At 43.0% G+C, this 17336-nt stretch overlaps 1 protein-coding gene and 1 non-coding gene across 4 annotated transcripts in view; one reads left to right on the forward strand and one right to left on the reverse strand.

Annotated features, from left to right (window-relative positions):
- The window catches only part of LOC126202933 (NAD(+) hydrolase sarm1), a 1078224-nt gene that overhangs the window by 477 nt on the left and 1060411 nt on the right, over positions 1-17336 (forward strand). The gene's annotated exons all lie outside the window — the stretch shown is intronic.
- Positions 10370-10444, reverse strand: Trnas-uga (transfer RNA serine (anticodon UGA)). The gene has a single exon. It is a non-coding gene; the product is annotated as a tRNA-Ser (tRNA).

The following is a 17336-nucleotide window of genomic DNA, read 5'->3' on the forward strand; positions in this document are numbered from 1 at the left end:
GGGAAGGAACCCAGTACCCTACCGTTACACGATTAATGACCAACCTATGTAGCGCGTAACATCGATTACATACGTAAGGAGGAACACGAAATGCCGTCAACCGGTAGACCTTTAACGTGGCGAGCGAATGTAACGCCTAATTTATTGCAACGCTTCTCGGAAAGCCGAGTGCAGCTGTAAAACAAATCGCGTACTAGACGCCACTGCAACTAGCTGCAGCGTTTGGAGTCTCTGTCGAGTAGACGAGTAGACTCGGGAACGGACGTTCACCGAATTAAGAGAAGCACTCCTAAGATCGTAACGAGTCACCCGTACAGGTATAACAGCGGTGTTCGGGAAACTCTAACGGGAGGCTCTGAATGAAATCCGACCTCGGTATCGCGAAACTTTGGCGGGTAAACGTAGCGAAATGCTACGCTTGCGACAGTTCTGCTCCCGTCGTCGTGTGTCTCGCGCAGCCGTCGTGACGTAAGGACGGGTACAGAGCGCCACAGCTAGTCACTCTCCACTGAGCGCGCGAGAGTGGCATAGCAGAGGAGAAACTGTACCGAGTAGCCTCCGACACGCACACAGCGCCGGGTCTAAGGGAAAAACAGCAAAGAGGGGCCCATTCCGACCGCCTTCCTTTGAACTACTACGGCACTTTTCTCGGATGCTTTTACGAAAAGTTTCAACGCCCATAACGAGCCTATTTTTAGGGCCTTTGATGCAATTAATATGTATATCGTGCCTTTTAAACAAAAAGTCGTGGTTTGAATATCTCGTTTTTCTTAAACTGCTTTTAAAACGTGAAAATACAGCCACCTCAACACCTCAAATGCTATATTGCAGTTTTTTTCTGAAAACGCAGGGCGTACCGTTAGTTTAATTCGTACGAAGTTACAGCTTCAACAGAACAGAGATGCCGACATAAAACTATCTTCCCGTACACTCTACACTGAAGCGAGTAACAGAGGACACACACAGGTACTGTGCTACAGAAATCATACATGTAACCAAGCAAGAATTGGTAAAACGCCGTTTGTACACGGTTCGTGTACCCTAATTCACCCCGCATTCGGGAGGACGACGGTTCAATCCCGCATCCGGCCATCCTGATTTGGGTTTCCCGTGATTTCCCTAAATCGCACCAGGCAAATGCCGGGATGGTTCCTTTGAAAGAGCACGGCCGACTTCCTTCCCCGTCCTTCCCTAAACCGATGAGACTGATGACCTCGCAGTTTGGTCTCTTCCCCCAAAACAACCCAACCCCAACCCTAATTCACCCCATATGTATGGTTGTATCCAAAGTAACACTAGAATTTTCTTTTGTATATCATATAATAATTGTTTGAAAGGGTTCGGATACAGAACTATTTGTACAGGTATCTAACAAGGGAATCTCCCCATCGCACCCCCCTCAGATCTAGTTATAAGTTGGAACAGTGGATAGGCCTTGAAAAACTGAACACAGATCAATCGAGAAAACAGGAAGAAGTTGTGTGGAACTACGAAAAAAATAAGCAAAATATACAAACTGAGTAGTCCATGTGCAAGTTATGCAACATCAAGGGTCATCCGTGGTCAGGAGTGCCGTGGTCCTGTGGTTAGCGTGAGCAGCTGTGAAACGAGAGGTTGTTGGTTCAAGTCCTCCCTCGAGTGAAAAATTTACTTTCTTTATTTTCGCAAAGTTATGGTCTGTCGGTTCGTTCATTGACGTCTCTGCTCATTGTAATAAGTTTAGTGTCTGTGTTTTGCGACCGCACCGCAGAACCGTGCGATTAGTAGACGAAAGGACGTGGCTCTCCAATGGGAACCAAAAACATTTGATCGCAAGGTCATAGGTCAACCGATTCCTCCACAGGAAAACACGTCTGATATATTCCATACGACACTGGTGACGGCATGTGCGTCACATGACAGGAATATGTTGTCGACCCACCTAACTTGTACACTTGGTGAATGTGTAAAAAGATTCTTCTACCTTGTCCGATTTAGGTTTTCTTGTGGATGTGATTATCACTCCCAAAAAAGTGATCGCATCGGACGGACAGATATTAATGGTCTGAAAACAAAAAATTAAACTTTTCACCCGAGAGAAGACTTGAACCAAGGACCTCTTGTCCCACAGCTGCTCACGCTAACCACAGGACCACGGCACTCCAGACCACGCGTGACCCTTGAAGTTGCATATCTTGCGCATGGACTACTCAGTTTGTATATTTTGCTTATTTTTTTCATAGTTCCACACAACTTCTTCCTGTTTTCTCGATTGATCTGTGTTCAGTTTTTCAAGGCCTATCCACTGATAACTAAATCTGAGGGGGGTGCGATGGGGAGGTTCCCTTGTAAGTAACATCTAGACAGAATATGACAAAATTTATTTAAAAAAAAAAACAAGTTTGGGTAATAAACGTATTGGGTATTATACGTATAGGTACTCTATTATTCAGACAAATACGTGTACAGACACGTAGTACACCGTAAGATATGTTTATCGACTATATTCATTTACAGATTGAATGTTCCATATCTTCCTGTGTAGCACGTGGGAACATAGCGTGCGATTCACTTCTAATCACCAACAGCACAGGACTGGACGTGGGCCCGTCTGTATTCATCGCGCACGCAGCACGACCGCCGTGACCGTCGATTTCTTGTCGCTCGTCGCATTAGTCTGAAGAATCGATATTTCGTACAGTACGTTATAGTGAGGCATGAAAGGACATCTCGGCCGATAAAGCAGGTACTACATCTTACGGGACAATACATCGTGTACAAAAGCTGCGTATACAAAATGTTATTTATCCACGAAAATGGATTCCGCCGCTGTGAGTATACATGTCCAGGGAACACAAGTTTAGCAGAAGAGATTTTTTTGTTTCTTTTTACCTGCTGCCGGGGAACCAGCAACAGACAGTAAATCTCTCTTCCATCCGACTAACCTACAGCCCTAACCCAAATCAAACGTCAGCTTCTACACAATCACTGTGAGCAGTCAGCGTTAACTAGTGGATGTAGCATCGTAGTGTGTCAATGTTGTTAAGTTATAAATACACTTGAACAACATCTTCAAACCAAGTTTTAAAATGTTTTGAAGAAGAGAAAAGTTTCAATTCAATGTCTTTGAGAAGGTAAAAGAGACGATGCTGAGGACAAGAGAATGGTAATGTGAGATACGTGCATGGTATGATCGGGGTGTCGGATAATTATGCGTAAGGTTGGGATGTCAGAGTCTGTAGGGAGAATATTGCATAGAAAATGATGTGAGCATGTCACTCATTGACTTCCTGCAGAGAGAGAGAGAGAGAGAGAGAGAGAGAGAGAGAGAGAGAGGGTGAGAGAGAGCGAGGGAGGGAGGGAAAAGTACGAAGCGTGGACGCCTGCCACAATTAGATTGAAATACAAGACGTGGAAAAATGCATCGTGACTGATTGGACTGGCTGTTATTAACGGCCGGCCTCTGGTGGCCGAGCGATTCTGGCGCTACAGTCTGGAACCGCGCGACCGCTACGGTCGCAGGTTCGAATCCTGCCTCGGGCATGGATGTGTGTGTTGTCCTTAAGTTAGTTAGGTTTAAGTAGTTCTAAGTTCTAGGGGACTTATGATCTCAGCAGTTGAGTCCCATAGTGCTCAGAACCATTTGAACCATTTTTTTTTGTTATTAACGCGAACATGCCTCAAAACCACACACTGAAGCAATTCACGTAATGGGCGAACGCTTTGACAGCGTAACCCACATTCAAAGCCGATCTCACGTTCGAGTTAACAACGTCCCAAAGAAAGACTTCCCTGACAGTTTGACATGGTTCTACGGACGTTATGTGGGCTGTGCTCGTATTAGGAAGGACTGGTAGAGGGTCACTATCTACAACACCTGATGCATTGACATCCCTCTATATTTTATTAACCAAGTCTCGAAACTTCTTCGGACTGAGGGGATATGCATGAGGCCGAGGATTAGCCGTGCTTTCTGCCCTGGGAGAGGCTTTTCGAAGTTTCCTCACAGGCTGTCGCGAGCTGACTTGTGCCGTCTCGCGAGGCCATCACTGACACGACCCGCACTTTCTTTCTCTCTATCCGCTCCGTGTCTGCTGGCAGTCCGACGTGATACGCTCACATACACGCGAGCCTGTCATCAGCTATGTCCCGTGCATAGCCGGCCGCTGTGACCGAGCGGTTCTAGGCGCTTCAGTCTGGAGCCGCGCGACCACTACGGTCGCAGTTTCGAATCCTGCCTCGGGCATGGATGGTGTGCTGTCCTTAGGTTAGTTGGGTTTAAGTAGTTCTAAGTTCTAGGGGACTGATGACCTCCGATGTTAAGTCCCATGGCTCAGAGCCATTTGAACCTTTTTTTGTCCCGTGCAAGTGTTTTGTGTGTCATTACTTCTGTACACAAACTTCTCTCTGCCAGTATCCTAGCAACCCACACGTGACGATACGTCGTCATTTACACTACACTTTACACCTCGTTACTCCCATATATCGACGTAACTGACGCTAACTGTGCCGAAGTGAAAAGGTAGTAACACGTCTTTGCATTTGCCTAACTTTGTATCTCTCTCCATTAAGTTGCCAGACTTCATACCTTGATTACAGATCTAACTGGACACCACTGCAACTGTTAGCGCATGCAATTTCAGTTATTTGTCAAGATCCTGACACCGCCGTCAATAAATTCTGAAAGTAAGATCCATTCGGCCGCGAAATATAAGCCACAGTGAAAAGCGGATCAACCTTTGCACAGACGTGTTGGGCAGTGTTCGATCGCTTCACGTCGCTCTTTTCATTTATTTCTGAGGGCACAGTGAGCACATAAAAATATACAGAAAATCTTTTCCTTCTTCGGGATAATTCTCGGCCGCACACCGCTCCTACAGCGTCTTCGACGGAGTCTTCGATCACCCACCAGACTTGGCTCCCTCTGATTCTCTCCTATGCCCACTTGAGCCGCTAGCTATGAAGATTACATTTTCGCACAGACAACGAGCAGCAGACCAGCTAGAGAATTATCGGAACGCAAAGGCAAATACCTGCAGTGACCAAGTTATTGCCAAGTTGGTACAGGAAGGGACGATTATGTTGAGATCGTCCAAGGTAGCGTTACTGCCAGAAACACCGCGAACTTGGTTACCATATCCCACGAGGTCGCGTTTTCATTAGGAGGCATCCGTGTGCTACTGAACAGAAAGCTTTCAGAAAGTCTAGAAACCGCAGTTTAGACCGAATTCCGCTATCCGCAATGCCGAAGGTATCACGCACTAACAGCACTACTTGGGTTTGCATCATGGATGTCTCCGTAACCCAAGCTGATTTATATGGAGATTATATTGTCGTTGGTAGGTCGTAATGTTTAAAATCGGAATATATTCCGATATTCTGCTACAGATAGCTGGGAGTGATATGTGACGGTAGTTGTCTGCATCAGTTCTTCTTCTTATTATTATTATGTTTATTTTATTTGTGACAGTGTGTACACATCACGTTTAACCGCGACAAGACGGCGAAAGCAAGTGTAACGTGTCTAGTTTTTCTAAGAGAAAGACATAAAACCTGACACTGGCGTCCACATTATATTATATTTTTTGCCACTAATGTACGGTAAGGTTTCCAGAAGCGCAAAACAACGTTTTAAGTAAAGGAACCCTTCAGTCGTTTCTTCTGGTGCTAACTTTGTTTCACGTGGCAAGGTTCTACACGCAATGAAAGCTACGACACGCTGCCCAAACTCTCTTGCATGTGTAATAAACAACCGCGTCCCATGCGAGGCAGGAGAGAACCCTAAAGGAACGACCGCAAGTAAAATTGTCCCGCAGACCTGTGTCGATAACGCAGGGGGCGACTTTCAGCCTGCATGTCGCACGTTCCCCTTAAGTCCTGCGCCTTGCTGATCAGATTCGTCATAAATGCTGACCAGACTGCTTGTGTCTGGTCTGCAGTGCAAGCAAATTTACTTTTATTAAAAACATCGCTGGGCCACAACGGGGAGAAATAAATGCGAAAGTAAAGAATTTCCTACTTGAGCCAGTTGTCTGAGACGCTAATCACTACCAACTCAGGTGCTCAGTGAAGGTGAACACCACTGCCTCCCTGGTAATATATCCAGAACTTAAGTTCTATCGTACAGAGACTACAATCTGATCGTACGCTGCGTAATATACTCTCTTATTCTACAAGTAAATGCTCTCGCCCCTATACAGCTGCAGAAGCACCTCCATTAGGTAGCACTGTGGGGAGGGTCGCGCAGACAATTTACGACGTGCGAACTAAGCTAATTCAAATGTTAAAAGGTTCGAGTAAACACTCGGAACAACGTAATTATAAATTTTTAACTTTGCTCTTTTATTAATGTGGTGCTGAATAAATCACAAAACAAGAGCAATTACCACACATCAGTCAAAGCGTGAGTCAAGTGTACGTCAAGTGAACCCCTCCCGCGATATCTGAACGAACAGACGGCCGGAATGGTGCTGGACATCATAGGTGTTTATTAACTCAGTTCCTATTCCTTACACTTAGTTTCATACAGCAACGATTCTAAGATGTTTGAAATCTTTGCCCAACTATCTACTTCCCAAAATAAAATTTACGCTTATATTACAGGACTCAATGTTTGATCTTTTTCAACGTCTGCAAAATTAGTCTACTAATCGAAGGGTTCTTAAAGAAATCCACCTCTCTTCGCCATTTGTGTTTATATACAGTGTGTAAAAATACTATGCGTGTAAAAGTATAGAGTGTCCGGAGGAGATGAAAGGAAGTCTCCGACGCTGGGGTTCCGTTTAGGTTCTGGCGTGGCGCTAGTCATGTTCACAGACTGTATACATAGTGTCGCGTGTTGAATGTTGGCTCAGAGATGTGCTGAGAGCATCGTCCATTTACAATAGCGCACTACTGCCATCTGTGCGCTACCGATTGTCCAGCATGTTCACAGAAATTAGTTGTTTCACGAGTAACGGCTGCTGCTGCAGTCAAATGGGCGATCAGCTCTTCTCGAGTGTCTAACGGCGTCTCGTGCACATAACATTGTCTAAGTGTTCCCCGCCGTCAACGGCGAAGTTGGCAAGTCACCATCAAGCTGCTACCGGGACATTCTCCAGCATTCCCGACAGTACTTCACGAAGAAGTACACGGTAATTTCTTCCACCGAGTGTGTTTAGCAGAAGATGCGTCCAAGTTAGACGATCGTCAGCAACACCAGGTTGCACGTTATAGTAAGTCTCTGTTGACGGTGGAATTCACAAATTACCTTAGGATTTACTAACTCTTAAACGTGGCTATTGTGGTTGAACGTTGGCCTGAGGGAAGTCCAGCGTCTGTCCCTTCAAGGACCCTTGGCGGGTAAACGTGCGGTACACCTGTGACTTTTTATTATGTTTGTTTATTATATCAATTGCTCTCACTTCGCGTAGCTTATTTGGATCTTAATGAAGGCCGAAGTGGTCACGAGCTTTCTGCCGCGAAACATCTCGACAGAAGCGGGTATGACGTATCGATAGTGAGGTGGACAACTGCAACGAGGTAACAGATTCATAAGTTTATTTACGCTATGTGGAAATAATAACTGAGTTACACGCAACTTTGAATGTCGTATGTTCTTGTGTGCTGTTGAGTTATTTACAGTCCTAGGTGAGCGGTCAGATGCGAACGCGCCGCGCCGCCACAGGCGAGCAACGCACTGCGAAGCGGTTCTGTCCTCCGTGAGCTGTCAGCTGCGCGGCGAATGATGACAGTTCAAGAGGAAAAAGTGTTTTCCGATTTTCTTGCAGTAAAAAATACTGTGTGTTAATGAAGCAATGCTACATCAACTACTATGGTTAGTTTTTCGGTAGAGATTCTGATTTTCCTTTCAAAAACTGAAAACCGTTTCTTTCCGTTTTGGGAGTTTTCTTCACAATATAATACTTATCATTTGATTATAAGAAAACTAATTGTTGCAAAGAACTGATTTTTCCGTATCTTACAGCATTATATCGCAACTTGATGATGTAGTGTTAATTTTTTCGATATTTGTCGTAGTCATTGTGATAATCAATTTCTAAGTAAGTTATCGCATGAAATTTAGTGTCTACAGTGAAAAATGTGGTCGCTGGCTACTTTATGTTTGGTTAATTTTAGGTGATATGTTCCTGCGTATAAACTGTAGCTGACGCATACAGAGCTGAAACAGAAGCAATATCTCACTACAGCACGGACAAGGATGCTGAAGTATTTTTGTTGGAGGGCGCAGGTGCCGAGCGCGCTGCCTGCAAGTAGCCTGCGGCTCAGTCGTGGGTGGTTGTGGAAGCAGGCGCGTTATTCTGCCCACACCAGCAGATGTATTTGGAAAGACATATTCGTGGAGAATTTCACCATTTGTATGAAGAATTGAAATGAAATGTCAAACTTTGCTATTCGAGGAGTATACTTGAATGTTGCCTAAACGTTTCATTATAACGTAGACGCTATAAAACCTGTTCTGCCATTGAATTCAACTAATTTCCAATCGACCTATTTCAGTTGAAGAACGGTTGATGGTGACTTTAAGGTAAGAGCACAAACAGATAATAAATCAGTCCTTTTACTTCTTTATTCACACAACTCTATGTACTTAATATTTTACATTTCTCAGACATTATTAAGATCTGAATGATCAACTTATGTCACCTGTGGCGTATTTAGCTTCTACAACTCCTGCAACTGTTTCATTTATGGCAATATTGTCTTGACCACAGAAGGTCTTCATCATTGTTATCTTATTGGTCCTGACGCATTATTGCATCTCTCTAATTGGACAAATGCTTATAGCCCATCTTCTTTTAGCTTACGTTTATTTCTCGTTGCAGCCGATGGATTTATCGAGCCTGAAGGGATGCTATCATTGCCGGTAGTTTCCGTTGCTTGGGGCATGGCCTGCCCTGTCAGTTCAACTACAGGAACCTCAAGTTCGGGCTCATCCTTGTCATCAACACTACTGTCATTGAGAGTCTCATAACTGATGCTGACAGTAGCACTTTCAAAGGCATTTTCTGTGTCCCTCACATCCATTTCGTCTTCCAGAGTAGTAGCGCGTGTAGAGTCCGAGAAACCCGAAGACGTGCTCGCTGCCGAGTGTTCTGGCTGAACGTTCCCTTCTGGTTTTCGTTGTGTCATAATATCTTTTAAAAATAGCATGGACTCAAAATATGACCAAGTGCCTCTATAAGCCGGTTCACTGTCGGCGTCAGCTCCAGAACGAGGCTTAGTTATTTTTTTCAATTCTTTTTTTGCCGCATCACCTGAAGTAAACATTTAAAAAGAAAAAGACTTCAAAGCATAACGGTACTAAAATGTTGTTATGCTGTCTCTTTAACAATTGCCGTTTCAGTGGGGAACGCTACGAATTGTTGACTTGGTTGTTTAGAATTAATGGCGAGCGGTATATTCGCTCTCAGTGAAAATGTAACTTTCCATACGCTATAAGAGCTGAGCAACACGAGACAAATTTAGTATCAAACTCTCCATACCACTGATTCATCCTTGTACATAGAAGTGTAGGAAATTAATGCGATTGTTTAATGATATAATAACTGATGAGATGCTCAGACGTTTACTCCAAAGTTAACCGTGTTCTTCTGGCAAATTTGACCTACGTGATTTATAATTGTTTTTCCACTGAATCGCTCTATATCATAACAATTGACTGCTTGTTGATCAATTCAAAAATGGTACAAATGGCTCTGAGCACTATGGGACTTAACATATGAGGTCATCAGTTCCATAGAACTACTTAAACCTAACTAACCTAAGGACATCTCACACATCCATGCCCGAGGCAGGATTCGAACCTGCAACCGTAGCAGTCCCGCGGTTTCGGACTGAAACGCCATGAACTGCTCGTCCACAGCGGTCGACGATCTATTGCAAAAGATGTTAAAGGCACTCAATGGCAGGATATCACTCTGAATACTATAGTGAGTATAATCTCGAGTTAGTTAGCGTGTAGACAAAGACTAGCTCACCATTCTGTTGTCAGCAATTGTGAAAGCGACAGGTTATACAAATAATTATGTTATTTGTTAAGTTGGATATATTGCATTACATACGTAAAAAGGAAAAAAAAATACTATTGTCCAATTCAGAACCTACCCTATTTTTAAACAAATTCAAAAAATTTAAGAAATTAGCACAGATTTTTCATCATTCCAGGTACTTAGCCACGGGCATACCGTTCCGCCAACTCACTTTTTCATTCAGAATTTCTAAAATGGCTGTTTCCACAACCGTTGCAGAGGTTTGTAAAGCTATCTGGACAACACTCTAAATGAAGCACATGACTGAGCCAACAGAAGATGACTTTAAAAAAGTAGCACAATGTTTTTGAGACAGATGGCAATTCCCTAACTGAAACTTCCTGGCAGATTAAAACTGTGTGCCCGACCGAGACTCGAACTCGGGACCTTTGCCTTTCACGGGCAAGTGCTCTACCAACTGAGCTACCGAAGCACGACTCACGCCCGGTACTCACAGCTTTTGAAAGGCAAAGGTCCCGAGTTCGAGTCTCGGTCGGGCACACAGTTTTAATCTGCCAGGAAGTTTCATATCAGCGCACACTCCGCTGCAGAGTGAAAATCTCATTCTGGAAAAATTCCCTAACTGTCTTGGAAGTATAGATGCAAAAACACATTCGCATTAAAAAACCCAGTAAATCTGGTTCCATGTATTACTGCTACAAATTCTTCTTTTACATTGGATTACTAGCCATCACCGACGCAAATTATGGGTTTGCCATGGTGAATGTAGGCTCCTACGGCAAAGACAATGACGCAGGTGTGTTTGATGAATGCCCCGTCTGACATGCAATAGAAAAGAGAAGACAAACTACCTGAAGAAGAATTTTTGCCAGGATCCAACATCAAATGTCCATACGTTTTTCTAGGTGATGCAGGATTTCCACTAAAGGAATATTTAATGAGGCCTTTCCCGGAAAGAACGACGACTGCAGGCGACGGTAAAGAGATGTGCAACTATCGGTTATCTCGGGCAAGAATGGTGGTGGAATGTTCATTTGGTTCTGTAACATCTAAATTTAGAATTTTCACAAACCTGTCGAAAGTAGTGTGGAAAATGCAGTACATATTGGTAAAGCTGTAACTTTATTACACATTATCATTCGTGATCGTGAATCAATAAACGAGACGGAGGTGGCATTTTTCCAAGATGTATACCGAAATATACCAAATGCAGCACAATACAATTTACAAGAGAGATACAATGCATCGTCACGAGCAACTGTGCAAGTGAGGGATAATTTTAAATTGTATTTTGAACAAAATACTGTACAAAGAATGCAGAGTACACGGCTTAAAAAGTCTTATGTGCTCTTACTTGTTGTATCATTTATATTGGCAATGAAAAAAAAATTTAAATTGTATGTTGAACAAAATGCTGCGCACAGAAAGTAAACAACACCGCTTAATAAATATATGTTACACGTGTGCTTACTTGTAGTAGCAATTATTTTCGCAACTTCCTCCCATTCACGGTTATGATAATTTTTATTTCTCTTGTCCCACAAGACACGGCGTTCTTGAACAGCACTGATCAAAATGTCAGCTATTTTAAGATGAGAAACACACTGCAGACCGCGTCCACTTCGCGCGTAAACATCAGACAGCTTGATCGCCGCGCCCGCCGCGCCACGTGCGCGCTCTCGTGGGACAATTTGACCGTTACTGTTGGCCATTGTTTGATGTATCCACGCGGTCGCCGCACCGCAGAGCGTTCGCAACAGTCCGCTCACGTAGGACGCCGCGAGAGCAACAAAATAGTCTTTAATGCTGATTGAGATATATAAGTTTCTGAATATTGATAGCACTTAGCAGCAGCACAGTACTCGGGTGTAGTACGACACGCGCGCTAAGCCCACTGGGCAGAACGGCTGATTGGCACTGTGGAAAGGGCCAAATAAGGTGGCGGTCAGTTCACTTCAGAATTGTAATTTATTGTAATTTAATAACACCTTTAAACAAAAACGGCACGTAGCCGAACCTTTACAACTACGAGTTTGAAAATCCAATTCTTTCACGGCTGAATATTGGAAGCCTCAAGACAAAAGTGGATAGAACAAACATATACAAGGTGCAATACAAACAGCTGAAGGTCACAATTAAATTTCAAAATTTTAAAATATATTACCATAATCTTTTAAGGCAGAAGGCCACAATGTTTTCGATTAAGAGGAAATTTTGAGAATAAGCTTCTAAGCGGCTGAAGGCCCACAGTTGATTTTCCAAAAGTACCTTAACCTTTAAGTTTTAAGTAGCCGAAAGCATACTAAATGAAAAAGCAACGCAACGACAATAATTAAATTTAAGAATAAGGGTTTAAGCGGCTGAAGGCCCACAATTGATTTCCCAAAAATTCAAAATACCTTAAGGGGCTCCGGAACGCCCTATACTTGCAATGTTAAAATAACGCTTATAAATTACATCTTTCCTCACAAAGTATTTGAGGTAGGAAGTTGAACTTTTTACAGATTATTTATTGGAATATGGGCTACAACTTAACACAGGGATTTTACAAAATTTTAGTTCAGTTATTAAAGATGATTTTTTTTCAATTGTAATGAAAATTCACAACATTTTTTTGCAATTTTTTATTTATATATTCAAAAATATACAGTTTTTTGGAAAAAGGATGTGTGTTAAATTATGCAGAAGGTACTGTGTAACATTTACTGAAAGTTTGAAACAAATATGTTTGGAAGATCCTTAGAAAACATGTAATTAGTATGAGAAAATAAAAGTTTTGGGAATCGAGCGACAAAGATTGGATTAACTTTTTAGTGCATTCCAGGTCCATAGGATGGATTATCTTCATCCTCTGCAAACTCCTCCTCCAGCTTGCTCTTGTTCCTCCTCCTGTTTACTCTTGCTTGTATTTCTAGACTCTTTACAGCCCTGTCTGCAGCCCGAAGGCGTTCCTTGTCTAAAGCAAGCATCGCTCGTACCATGTTAGAACCTATCCTCATTCCCATATTTCTAAATACCTTGCACCTTACAATGTTGCCATAATTGAAAGTCGCAACAGCATCATACACACCAAAGTGAAGTGTTTCTATTCCAACAAATACAGTCTTGGGGATTCTCGACCCTATAACACTATTTACACTTTCATTAGGGTTTTGAGTTTTTCCGTGAATACACTTTTTCAACAGTTCAGGTGCTGCTAAGTCTCTGAAAATAGGTTTTATACTTTATCTCACATCACTAAAATGTACCTGATGAACACGGACGTTAATAATAACACCATTTGACAGCAGTTTAACAGCGTCACAGTGGGTCACGCCCATGTAGAACACATTTCAAAAAAAATTTAAAAATAGTTTTAGTCTTCGGAATTGAATAAATTATATATCTATTAAAAGGTAATAGTCTGCAGATTCAGAAAACGCAAAAAAGTAAAAATTGAACTTTTCATGATTTTGATCCTTTCCGGAGCCCCTTAAACCTTTAAGTTTTAAGTGGCTGACAGCGCACTAAATGAAAGATAGCACAACAAAATTAACTTTCAGCAAAATATCCACTTGCCAGAGTTCAAACTTAGTTATACGGGCTGAAGGCCCTTGCTTTACATAAAACACATTAAGAAATTTTTCTTTTATGGCATCGGCTATAAGAGATTACCAACAGATAATTAAACCATGAAAAGGACAGTATAGACAGTGGCACTCAGACGCCTCCGGGGAGGGGGGAGGGGCGGGGGGTGCGCTCTCGAAACATAAACGTTCACTTTGGTGAGACAGGTGATGGACCCAACTACACTTGATCCGTCGGGAACCCAACCAAGAGAGTCACGGAATGACCGACCAAACGACTTGCCAACCACCAATCGGTACATGAAAACTCAAAGACCAACCTGTTATAGAAATATGAAATATGTATTAAGCTGTCAGAACTGCACACTGTGTTGGACAGCGACAACAGGTGAGGAAAGGACACTGCCTGAAATTACGTTAGTGGCCAGGGTAGGTAACCGGAACACTAACGGCCACAAGGTAGAAGAAAATTCCACTGGTGCACTCGAATTGCAGTCAATTCCACGATTCCACCACTCGGTGTTGCACACAGGAAAAGCTCCCCAACAGCGAACCACGGAAACGAACGACACAACACGAACGGACCTGGCTCGGGTACTTAGGACAGCACTCAACTTTGACGTCCTGGGTCGGTGAACCACGAAGCTCGTAGCGATCGTACAGCTCCACACACGCTCCGACGCTGCGCAGGGACCGGTAGCGGACCCAGCCGCCTGCACCGGAGGGAGATACCCTCCCCGGTCCGCACCAACCGACCGACTGCCCGCACACACCCTAGCCGGAAACTATATGCACAAGACCAAAGATTTTACACGGTGCAAATATCGACACACATAGCTGCTGCCACACGTAGAAGCATAACCGCAACAGCGACGGGAAACCAAACGCAGGTGGACAGCCAAGTTGAAGGAAACGCGTAGTTCGGAGTGAGCACGGCTGACAATGCAGTCTTCCACGCTGCAGACGTAGTAGGCCTCGGACCGAGCTGTGAACTGCGGCTGCTGGGAGGGATGGGCCAGGAGCAGTGGAGCAGCGACGGCTCTGGCAGAACGCCGCAGTAGCCGCGAGGGGCAGCAGCTGCTAGCTGCGAGGGACAGGGGGCGGAGAGACCGTCCTCCAGCCGCACTTTCCGGCCTCGCTGCACATTCACTTCAGTCTTGCGAATTTCCTGTATTAAATGACTGCTGAACAGAAAATTTCTCTGTCATCATTCGATGGTCCTGTAATCAGACGAGACGCCGGTGGTTTTAGTTGGGCGGGAAAAAACTGATATTAATGTGGGACGTCCGCGAAAAACACACACTATTTAAAAGATGCAGCAATTCCACTATTTCCGAGATACGAAAATGAAATTTAGTGCCATACTTTACATGAAATGAATACATATATAACGTCGCCGCACAGGCGTTAGCTGGGAAAGAGACCGAGGAAAACATCAGACAACGCCGCAGGCGAGTACCTTGAAAACGTGGAAGTTGTGGGGGAGTATGGGCAGGCACCGTTTCTCTAATAAGATTTTTTTTTACCTTCAAAATTTTACAACTTTATTAACTTGATTTTTAAATAGTAAGTGAATATTGGTTATCATGAACAGCAATATCCCCAATATAGTTTCTTAACGGAAGTTCCCGAATCTCTTGAATCTATTGAATAATAACAGATCAAAGGACAGCTCTCAGAATCGATTTACAACGATTAAAACTCAAAATCCCTTTTTAAGCAAAGGGAAAAAATACAAATTCCATAACGCAAGGTTAAATAAAAGATTCCAACACCACACGGCAATACCAAAATTTTCCTAGACAAAGATAGAAATATTATCATCATACTACTACTAAGTGTACAGCTACGACTTTGGAGCAGATACCTCCTCGTCATGTTCTCGGTTATCGTACATTCATAATCAATAAAATATTGATGAGAAAATTTTAATTAAAACAACAGCATTACATACAATAGAATACGATTACTATCAACGTACACTCAAACTCCGTAGCCTCTAAAATGCACGCAGTATCACAAAATATTTTCCTTCCTTTTAAACACTTTACACCATAAACCTCCCTACAAGCGATATATACGACACCGAACGAATTATCAGAAATAATTAAGCGTAAATGTTATAATTAACCAGTTATGTAAATCTGTTCCTTTCAAAATTCATAAAAAACACACAAATCGACTCTTAAGCTCAGTGGTTATATTAGTTAAAAAAATAATATACAACACATATCTTATGATTTCGTCGTGGTCATGCGTTGTTGTGCACATTTCTGCCCTTGAGCATCACACGCGGCACGGGGAAGATTTTCCACAATGCACAAAACGTTAACACGGCGTAATCAACTTACATAAATTGCATACCGGTACTGGGATTATGCGTCGGATATGGATGCGGCTCACAAATCTTAAAACGGGCGAGCGAGTAGATGCGGTACTACTGTACACTTCGACTACACCGCGCCGTACCAAACAGCAGTGCGGTGGGGCGGACAAGAGACTAATGGTCAGCTGTTGCGAGGCAACCTCAGCAAGGCAGTAAAAAAATATTTGGGGCTTTAAACTCTTGGGATGGCCACACCAAGCCACAGAACGACGTCCCAAGCTAAATTACGAAAATAGTATCGGCGATTTCGCCACGACAAGTAACACCGTAAAATACCATAAGAAGTGAACTGCAATTAAGACGATTCATAAGCGTCCGACTCAAAAGCTCCACAATCACTGCAAACACTTAAAAGTACCTCCGAAGTTCACTCGTGGACACTGCTAGAGTCTCAAATTACCGTTCTAACTGTGGATAACAGGGTTTAACACTCTGGGGGCCGACTTAGGTTTGTTAATAAGACAAGCAATGACTCGGTCCCTCACTTGGGTCCACCTTCGATCCAAAACATCCATTCTCTCACGTCTCGGATTCACTGACGTCTGAAAGCGCAGTTTATGCATTTTTCTGTGCACTCTTTGTGACTGTGGTATTATTGAATGGTGAAAGAATGGAACACCTGCGTAAGTCCCCATCAGTAGCACAAAGCAAAATAAGCATTGCTTCTTCATAAACAAAGAAGCTGCTTTGTTATTGTTTCTAAATTACGGAACAGAGTCACCGATGATCATAAAGCAGGCGAGTCATATCACAGTCTTCTAGATTCGTGCCATACAAGTTTGTTTGAAAGTAGTCCGCCGAATCGTTGTTCACCGAGCTAGTTTTGAAATGTTGCTTCAAAAAGTGGGCGTGGCAAGAAGGTCGCGTCACACACTTAATTTTTTTCAGACGGTTCGTGTGCGGTTTCATTATTGAAACTTGGGGAATTCTTTGTAGTTCTATTACTAAACAAGGAATAAATTGGAAATTGACATTTTCGATGAATTTCACGAACTTCCCCCCTTATTATATTGAAAGGGTACAGTACTGCCCGACATTGAAAATAGGTAGAACATACTTCATTATTTTTGTCAGAACAAAACATTTTTTTTGTAAAATAACTCAATTTCAATTAATACAGCGAAGCTGGATACCAGTGTAGGAAAGAATGACAATTTATTTATTTAATTGAGCACATGTGCACTCCCACAAAATAAATCCCTACATCCAGTTTGGTGAGATCTGTGAAATGAATGAATGTATGGTCGTCTGCTAACCGCAGATAGTGAATGTGAATATATGATCATCTTTGAGACGATCCTTTGGCCACCTTTGGTGGGACCAAAGAGATGAAATTTACCAGAGCTTTGAGCGCCTGAAATATGGCTGACCAATACACCAATACGGTATCAAGGTGCTCCTCCACTTCGGCAG

The sequence above is a fragment of the Schistocerca nitens genome, chromosome 1, assembly GCF_023898315.1.
Source record: "Schistocerca nitens isolate TAMUIC-IGC-003100 chromosome 1, iqSchNite1.1, whole genome shotgun sequence".
Classification (NCBI taxonomy): Eukaryota; Metazoa; Arthropoda; class Insecta; order Orthoptera; family Acrididae; genus Schistocerca; species Schistocerca nitens.